The following is an 8,960-nucleotide window of genomic DNA, read 5'->3' on the forward strand; positions in this document are numbered from 1 at the left end:
CAATTCGATCATAGCAAGCTTCAGGTAAATTGTACTCTGATTTGATACTTAATAGTTGGGCCACAGCAGAGAGTTTTGTGTGATTTTTGCAGCCATCCCATAATGGTTCGTCAGTTTCTTTTAATAAGTTAAAAAAAATTTGTGCTTCCGGATTAGGCAGTTGTTCAGCACACGTGAAGTTTGAGCTGAACTCATCGCCTATTGCATCCATCACCATTGTTCTATAACGAGATGTTTCTACCTGAGGAGCGGTTGAGAACCTCCCACATCATCTCTTGTGTTCAAGGATTCACCATGTGTGTACCAAATGTTATAACCCCGAGTAAATCTTGTGTTACCGCAATTAGAGCATGGACATTTGATTTGTCCATTATTCAGAAATCGTGGGTTATCAAAGGCAAAGTTCAAGAACTCCTGATCAACCATTGTTACGAATTCATCTAAAAGAAACCCATTATCATCCAAGTGCCTCCACATCCAACCACGGTCAATATTCATTACTCTGCAATTTTTAGAGAAAGAAGGCTAGATGAATTAACCATTATTTTGAAGATCAAGGTTTTTTATCTACTGATATAAGAAAAGTCCCAAAATTTAAAGGACTTGACATCAAAATGAAGTGAGAAATGTTGATCACCAAATAAAAAAGAAACAAGTGAAAAAAAAAAAGGAATAGGAACAAATAATCTCAAAGCTTCAATAAGCCTTTTGCCTAAGAAGGCAGGACATCAGTTTCAAGCACAAGACTTCAGGACATAGTAAATTATGTGAACAGGTCACCAGATAATCAGACATCGAAAAGAACATGTTTACCAGAGACACAACCAAATTTCAAGAAAAAAGACAATAAGCCTCAAAACATTTTTCTCTACTTCAAGTGTCCATAAAAGTTTCATCACTAAGCTCAAAATGCCCCAAGATCATGTCCCCACACGGGGGGACATGGGGATGTAACAAAGGGGATCCTATCGACTTGTTCCGACCTAGGATAATAAGCTCATGAGCTTGGTCTTACTTCACCGTCGAGAAATGAAAGATGACTTCCATCTCCAAGTTTAACTCAGACGTAGCTCCCTTCTTTTTGTTTTGGGTGTGAAGTAGTATCAAACCAAAATACCCAACAAGCATTAGCTCTCCCTGAAAAGGAGGTGATCCAGTCGCACCTTCCAGTACGGCTACCTTGTTACGACTTCATTCCAGTCACTAGCCCTGCCTTCGGCATCCCCCTCATTGCAGTTAAGGTAACCCCATCAATGGAGCAGTAGTTGTCAACAAATGACACTCCAAATCAAACCTTAAATAAAGCAATGAGATGATAACGGCCAGAAAGAAATAAATGGTAAAGGAAGGATATCAAAACAAAAGGAAGAGAAATGTTTGAGGAAACAGTGTGAGCAAAGAAGAAGAAACTCCACTCAAGATAAACTATAGATAATAAAGAAGGAACAAGAAACAGAGTGATTCTCTTGAGTTTAATTTACCACTCACCTATATTGAATAGCTTGCCTGTATAGAAACATACTAATCCAAAACACAAATACAGAAAACTCTAGAAAGAGAAAACTATTGAGTAACAATCATCTAACAAGAAAATTGTCAAAAGATTATTCTCTGGGGTAAAAATATTTACAGTTTTAAAAGTAAATTTTCTAATGAACAGGACATGCAAAAATATTTCACCTCGAGTGACTAGATAATCTCAAAATGTACACCTCAATTTCTTATGCTTTTTTGTTCTTCTCTTCAATGTTCTACTAGTATTGCAATAAAATCCCAAAAGACTGCAGACTAGGAAGTTGATTCTTGACGTCAAAATACTTAAATTTTATGTAAGATTTATTCAAAGGGCATCAGTCATCAATTGGACAATATATGTAAAATAATTAGGGGTGTGCAAAAAAAATCGAAAACCGGCCGAATCGAACCGAAACCAAAAATTCGGTTCGATTTTTGGTTTTTTTTTTTTTAGAAAAAATCGGTTTTCGGTTCGGTTTTTTGGTCACCAATTCGGTGACCGAACCGAACCGAAAATCAAAATTCTGTAAATAATAAAAAAAAAATATTTTTTATACATATGAAAATTATATAATTATATATATTATAATATTAATATTATATAATTTATATTAGTAAAGAGTCTTTAGTAAAGACTAAAGACTAAATTATATAATTTATATTAGTAAAGAGTCTTTAGTAAAGACTAAAGACTAAAGAAAAGAGAAGAGTAGAATATTGAAGTACTGAACTCTGAAGAGTGAACAAGTCACGAGTCTCACGACTCTTACAGACAGAGAGAAGAGAACAACAGAAAAGAGGAAGAAAGAAAAGAGAGGACAACGACAGGAAAACTCAGAGCATTGCACCGGCGACTGTCGCGACTCGCGACTCACTGAGAACGAAAAACTGAAACAGAAATTCACCTTGGCACTGGCTCCGGCGGCGACCATCTACGGATTGAGTCAGAAAAAGTGCAAAACCAATCTCACACGAGTTACGACAAGTAAGATTTCTGGTTTGATTACTTTGGTATCTTAGACTCTTACAAGAAAATGAAAAAAAATTAACTTACAATATTTGATGGAAAGGTGTTTGATGAAATGGCTAAGTAAACTTGTGCTTAGAAATTGCATTGGTTAATTGCATTGGTGCTTCTAATTGGTTAATTTGCATTACTAATTAGTTAATTTGCATTTGGTGTTTAATTGCATTGGTTAATTTGCATTTTGTGCTTTTAATTGCATTGGTTAATTTACATTACTAATTGCAGCATTAGTATGTGTTTGGTTAATATTGTTTTAAGATTGTTTTGGCATTGTTTTAATGACATTGTTGCTCACATTAATTGGTTAATCACATTATTTTGGCATTGTGTTTGGTTAGCATTAGTATGTGTTTGATTAACATTATTGCTTTTTATTTGTTATTTGTAGTGTATTCAAATTTAAAATGGAAAGAGAAACATTGAAGAACGAAATGAGATTGGAGGATGCCGATGAAATGAGATTGGAGGATGAAGATGAACGGATTTCAGACACAACTCCAGCTGATGAATCACAATCAAAAAGGCCAAAGAGAAAAGAAACGTGTAAAAGATCAAGAGTTTGGGACCACTTCATTGCATTCACTGATAGCGAGGGGAAGCCAAAAGCTAAATGTAAGTATTGTGACCGAAATTATGCTATTGATCCCACTAAGAATGGCACTTCTACGATGAATAATCATTTGAAAGCATGCAAAAAATATCCACTGAACACTGTTGTTGCATCAAATCACACAATAACTAATTTCTGTCAGAGTGTAACCGGGGATGCTAATATTAGTTCTTCACATACGAATTTTGATCAAGAAACTGTTAGGCAAGGCTTAGCTCGCATGGTCATCATCGATGAATTGCCATTTAAGTTTTTGGAAAATGAAGGATTTAGGCAATTTATGTCTCTTGCACTTCCACAGTTTGTTGCCCCATCTAGAACGACTATAACCAGGGACTGCTACAAGTTATTCTTCGAGGAAAAAAGAAGTTTGATGAATTATTTTAAGTCTTCTGGACAAAGAGTTTCATTGACAACAGACACATGGACTTCTAATCAGAGACTGACCTATATGTGTTTGACTGCGCATTACATTGATTCTAACTGGAAATTGCATAAGGTCATTCTTAATTTCATTCCATGTCCAACTCATAGAGGCGATGATGTAGGTTTGTTGATTGAAAAATGTCTGTTGGATTGGGGTACTGATAAGTTTTTGTTATAACTGTGGACAATGCTTCAGCTAATGATACCACTGTTAGTTATCTTAGAAGAAGGTTTGTTAATTTTGGGAACGGCCATACTTGATGGAAAATATTTGCATATGAGATGTGTGGCTCATATTATTAATCTTATTGTCAAGGATGGTCTGAAAGAATTGAATGACTCCATTGAGCGTGTACGGACAGTTGTTAGGTATGTTCGTCAATCACCAGCTAGGACAAAAAAATTTAATGATTATGCTATTGAGGAGAAGATTCAAAGCAAAAAAACATTGTGCTTAGATGTACCTACAAGATGGAATTCAGTTTATATGATGCTAGATATTGCTTTAATTTTTAAAGATGTGTTCGATCGATATGAAACATATGATGCTGATTTTCGTAATGATTTCATGCCTGGTGGGCCTTATGGTAAGATTGGCTTGCCTATGAAAGAAGGATATGGTTGCGAAATTTGTCAATATGTTGCAATACTTTTATGACCTAACCAATCGAGTGTTTGGGTCTCTGTACGTGACATGCAATACTTTATTGGATGAAATAAGTGATGTTGATGATTTTTTGAATGAGTGGCTTATAAGTAAGGATGGTTATTTGGTAGACATGGCACGACAAATGAAGTACAAATTTGATAAGTATTGGGGGAATGCTGAAAAGATGAACATGATGTTATATGTTGCTGTTATGCTTGATCCTCGTCATAAGTATAACTATCTCCAATATATGTTTAAGAATATGTATGGATCAGAATTAGCAGAGAAAATGGGAAATTTGGCCAGATCTGCTCTATACGATGTATTTGAAGAATACAAGAAAATGTATTCTTCTACAACATCACGGCCTTCTTCTATCACTTTATCCAATGAAATGAATGAATTAGATCAGACTCAGGATCAAGATGATGATAGTCAACGAAAGTTGGATGGAGACAAGAGAAAGAAATGGAAACAAATGGTGTCTGAGATTGGAGGTCAACATAAGTCAGAATTGAATAGTTATCTTAAGGAGGAAATTGTGAAATATGGTTCTCCGAACTTTAGCATCATTGAATTGTGGAAAGAGCATACGCCAAGATTTCCTATCTTAGCAAGATTGGCACGAGATGTGTTAGCTATGCCTATATCTACCGTTGCATCAGAGTCCGCTTTCAGTACTGAAGGTCGCATAATTGATGATTTTAGAGCTTCATTGACTCCAAAGATGGCACAAGCTCTAATTTGTTGTCAAGATTGGCTACGTCAAACTCCATCCAAAACAGTTGAAGAAGACTATGACGCTATTGATAAAATTGTAAAAGGTAAGTATAGTTTAATTTAATACTTATTGCAATTTGCAAATATTAGTTTATTGAAATATTAGTTTAATCTTATAATTCTTGTAGATGTTGGATCAAATATTGGGGCGGAGTCAACCATCATTGGGTTATGATGTTGTCATGTTGTGTATCATGATTAATGTAAGTCATAAGTTGTATTTTTTTTTTTTTTTGCAACTTTTATAGTTTTACTTTTATTGTTGTTATTTTATATTTATATTTTTTTTTTGTTTCTTAAATCTTAGGTGCAAGGTGAATAGTTGATGGAAGATGGATGATGATTGATGACTCAATGTCAATTGTTGATGCTCAATGGCAAAATTTTAATTCAATTCGGCAACTCGCTTTGTACTATTTTTAGATATTGAATATTAACATATTGAAGTTGTTCTACACCTGTGACTTGTACTATTAAACTAGAATTTAATTTTGGTATTTGTATTTTTAGATAAAATTGCAACATTATCACAATTTTGCTTAAAATATCAAAATATATTATTAAAAAAAAAATAGTTTTTTTTCGATTTTAAAACCGAAAAACCGAACCGAATCGAAGACATTCGGTTCGGTTTTCCAAAATGCCGAACCGAACCGAAATTCGGTTCGGTTTGGTTAACCGAAATGGACACCCCTAAAAATAATCCTCAAAACATGTTAAAGAGTACAAGAGATAGTACTAATGAATAGCAGGAGGTTCAGTGTTAGTAGAACTCACAAATATATAAAACCAATGAGTGGGTTACCATTAAAAAGTTTCCAAGGAATACATAAATAAAATAATAGCTTTGGTAGAACTAAAGTAAATGGAAGTCTATGATAACATTTTAATAGCTACACATATATGAAGCAGAAGATCGTACAAGGATGTTCCCAAGCGACAACAGAGTATCTTTCTTAATAGACAATCAAGAATTTTGTTAGATAATTCAGATAGTTGCTCTACATGAAAATATACATAAATGCATATAATGATGAGATGGTCACAGGTTTGCATTTTGCTGTTACTTCCAAAAAAAACTTCTATCTACCTCGTGGTTCTTAGGGCAAACTCCACATTTGAACCTAGAACTAGGTTCGTTCTCTTCTTCAAGACAAGAAATCTAAGTTACTACAATTTTCAATTCCTGTGTTCTACTTCCAAATAACTGAACCTCTAACAGTCAAGAACCCAGAAAAATCAAAAGAAAACTGAAAAAGAATTACAAGTACTCTTATAATGCTTGTATGTATACATACCCATGGGGGAAATCCTAATCTGAGCCTGTGCTCACACCCCATCTCTCTCTGTGATGTGAGTTAAAATTCTGATTTCAATGAAAAAGTGTTCCGACAAGATGGTCACACATTTCAGAAAAGGAAAAATAAATCACCACAAAACACACACACATAAATGGAGAGCCAATGAGCTCAAGAAATTAAAACCGCAGATCCACCCACCCACTAAAACCCTGACCAAATTTCAGAACAACAATCAAGAATACGTTAAACATCTCAGGAACACACACATACTAACACAACAGAGACACAAACACCACCACATACATGCAAGAAAATGGAACACACAAGCAGAAATCAGCAGGTGAATTTCAACCCGTTGCAACATTTCAACAAACACCTTCAAACCATTCAAATTTCTTCTACAAATCGTAAAAAAAATTACAAAGAAGAAAAATTACCTGTCGTCGGAAAAAAGCTGGCCGAAGGAGTCGGAGTCGCCGCGAGAGAGAGAGTTAGAGATTGCTTTCTTCCTTCTTTCTTTTCTTCTTCGGCCGTGAGAGAGAGAGAGAGAGGGATTCATGATTTAAAATTAGGCAATTCTCCATATATATATATATATTGATATAATTTATTTTATATAAATTAAATAAATATTAAATATATTAGTTTCTTTATATAATTTAAATATAAATATATAACATATAATATATAATTTAATATATACAGAATATATAATTAATAAAACTAATATATATATATATATATTTAATTTTTCAATTTGATTTGATTCAGTGAGTCTGTAATAAAAAAAAAATCATACTAAATAGTTTAAAGTTATATAAAATATCAATTATCTGAAATAATGCAATTGAAATATATAAAAATATTTTATAACTGAGATTAATATATTTTCACAATCTATGGTAAATTTATATATTTATAAATATTAGTATTACGTTGATGTAACTATAATCTTATATTGTTAAACAACATAGGTTAATTGGACCATCAAAATTCAAATCAGACCGTTAGATATGATCGTACTTATAGAAAAATACACTTGGTAAAATTTTAGACTTATTGGATATACGGATGCCAAGATATCGTACTCAAAACATAAGAATAATCATTCAAGTCGGTGTATCAGAGAGAGAGAGAGAGTTTCATGAGTTAAATTTAGTCAATTCTCAATATATATATATATGTATATCTAATTTAATAATATATAATATAATAAGTATATATAATTAATAAAATCAAAAAATATATATATAAAACTCGGTTTTTCAATTCGATTCGGTTCAGTGAGTCTGTAAAAAAAAATCAATCTAAAAATTAATTTTTTTAAAAAAAAGCACGAAAATGAAACCGAATTTTTTAGTTTGGTTTTTGGTTCGAACTGAATTTTTTATTTTGTTCGATTCGATAGGTTTAACCGAATTATGAACACCCCTAATGGTCGCCGGTGGGAGGAAGAAGGAGTTGACAAGAGAGAAAACATCAAGAGAGAAGAAGAGAGAGGTGGTCTCAAAACATAAGAATAATCATTCAAGTCGGTGTATCGTAGAATCAGGCCATGTGATTTTAAATCAAACCGTTCGATATGATCTAATCCACACGGTCTTATATATATTTAAATTTGGTGTGAATCCAGTAGCTAGATTTTAAGATATCGTAGTTATTGATTAAATTTTTTGATCTCATTATATATATAATAAAATAATAATTAAAATTATTCAACCATCACTATTATAAAAAATAAAAAAAATAGAAAAAGCTCGTGAGCTTATGAACAGACACAATTAAGCTCGACTTGAGCTCGAAAGAGTTGAGCCCGAAATCTTCGCTGGTGAGAAAAAAATATTAAGAGGAATGTGTGTTTTTTATTAAAATAAAAAAATTAATAAAAAGTTTACTTTTAGTTTATTGTAATTAATAAAAATTAAATAATACATTATAATTATACAAATATATATATATTATCATGTCATATAATTACAACTTGATTATTATTTTCATAAATAAAAAACATTCTTATTTTTGTGTTTTAATATTTTCATAAATAAAAAAATTCCTATTTACAGCATCAGAGACCAAAATTTCCTGGGCTAAATTAAAGAAAAAATTAGCTATGGAAATACAGACGGAAATAACCAAGTCTCAGCCATCTTGATTTTTAAGCAATCATTTAACAGTATCAGAGACGGAAATAGAGGTGGAATATAACATATTTTACTGAAATAATAAATCCGTCTCTAAATCCGTCTCTAAAATAAAAATTATTAATAATTTATCATAAAAAAGAATTCGATCTCTAAATTCGTTTTTGATAAAGACGGATTTAATTACATCTCTAAATTTTGGTCTCTGATTCCCTATTTTCTTGTAGTGATAGTTACGTACAAATTGTGGGTATTGACTATAATGATGTACATTAGTACAAAAGAATTGATCAGATTACGACACATTCTAAAATAAATATAATTTTTTTACTACAGTTAGTTACCATGATTAAAATAAAAAATTAAGGCAGATACTAATTGACCACAACTGCGTAACGATTATTAACCATTATTTTTGTAAGCGAGCCCAAAGCATTAACGGCCACTAATTATTGTCAAAATTGAATTAAGTTTTCGCATCAATTTTATTTAACGGTAGTAGATAATGTTG

General features: G+C 32.2%; 1 long non-coding RNA gene across 1 annotated transcript; it reads right to left on the minus strand.

Moving 5' to 3' along the window:
* On the minus strand, nucleotides 684-6,870 carry LOC110011680. Its single transcript, XR_002286697.1, has 2 exons — nucleotides 6,746-6,870; nucleotides 684-1,294 (listed from the first exon to the last, which is right to left on the minus strand). It is a non-coding gene; the product is annotated as an uncharacterized LOC110011680 (long non-coding RNA).

This window comes from Sesamum indicum, linkage group LG3 (assembly GCF_000512975.1).
Source record: "Sesamum indicum cultivar Zhongzhi No. 13 linkage group LG3, S_indicum_v1.0, whole genome shotgun sequence".
In the NCBI taxonomy this organism is placed as follows: Eukaryota; Viridiplantae; Streptophyta; class Magnoliopsida; order Lamiales; family Pedaliaceae; genus Sesamum; species Sesamum indicum.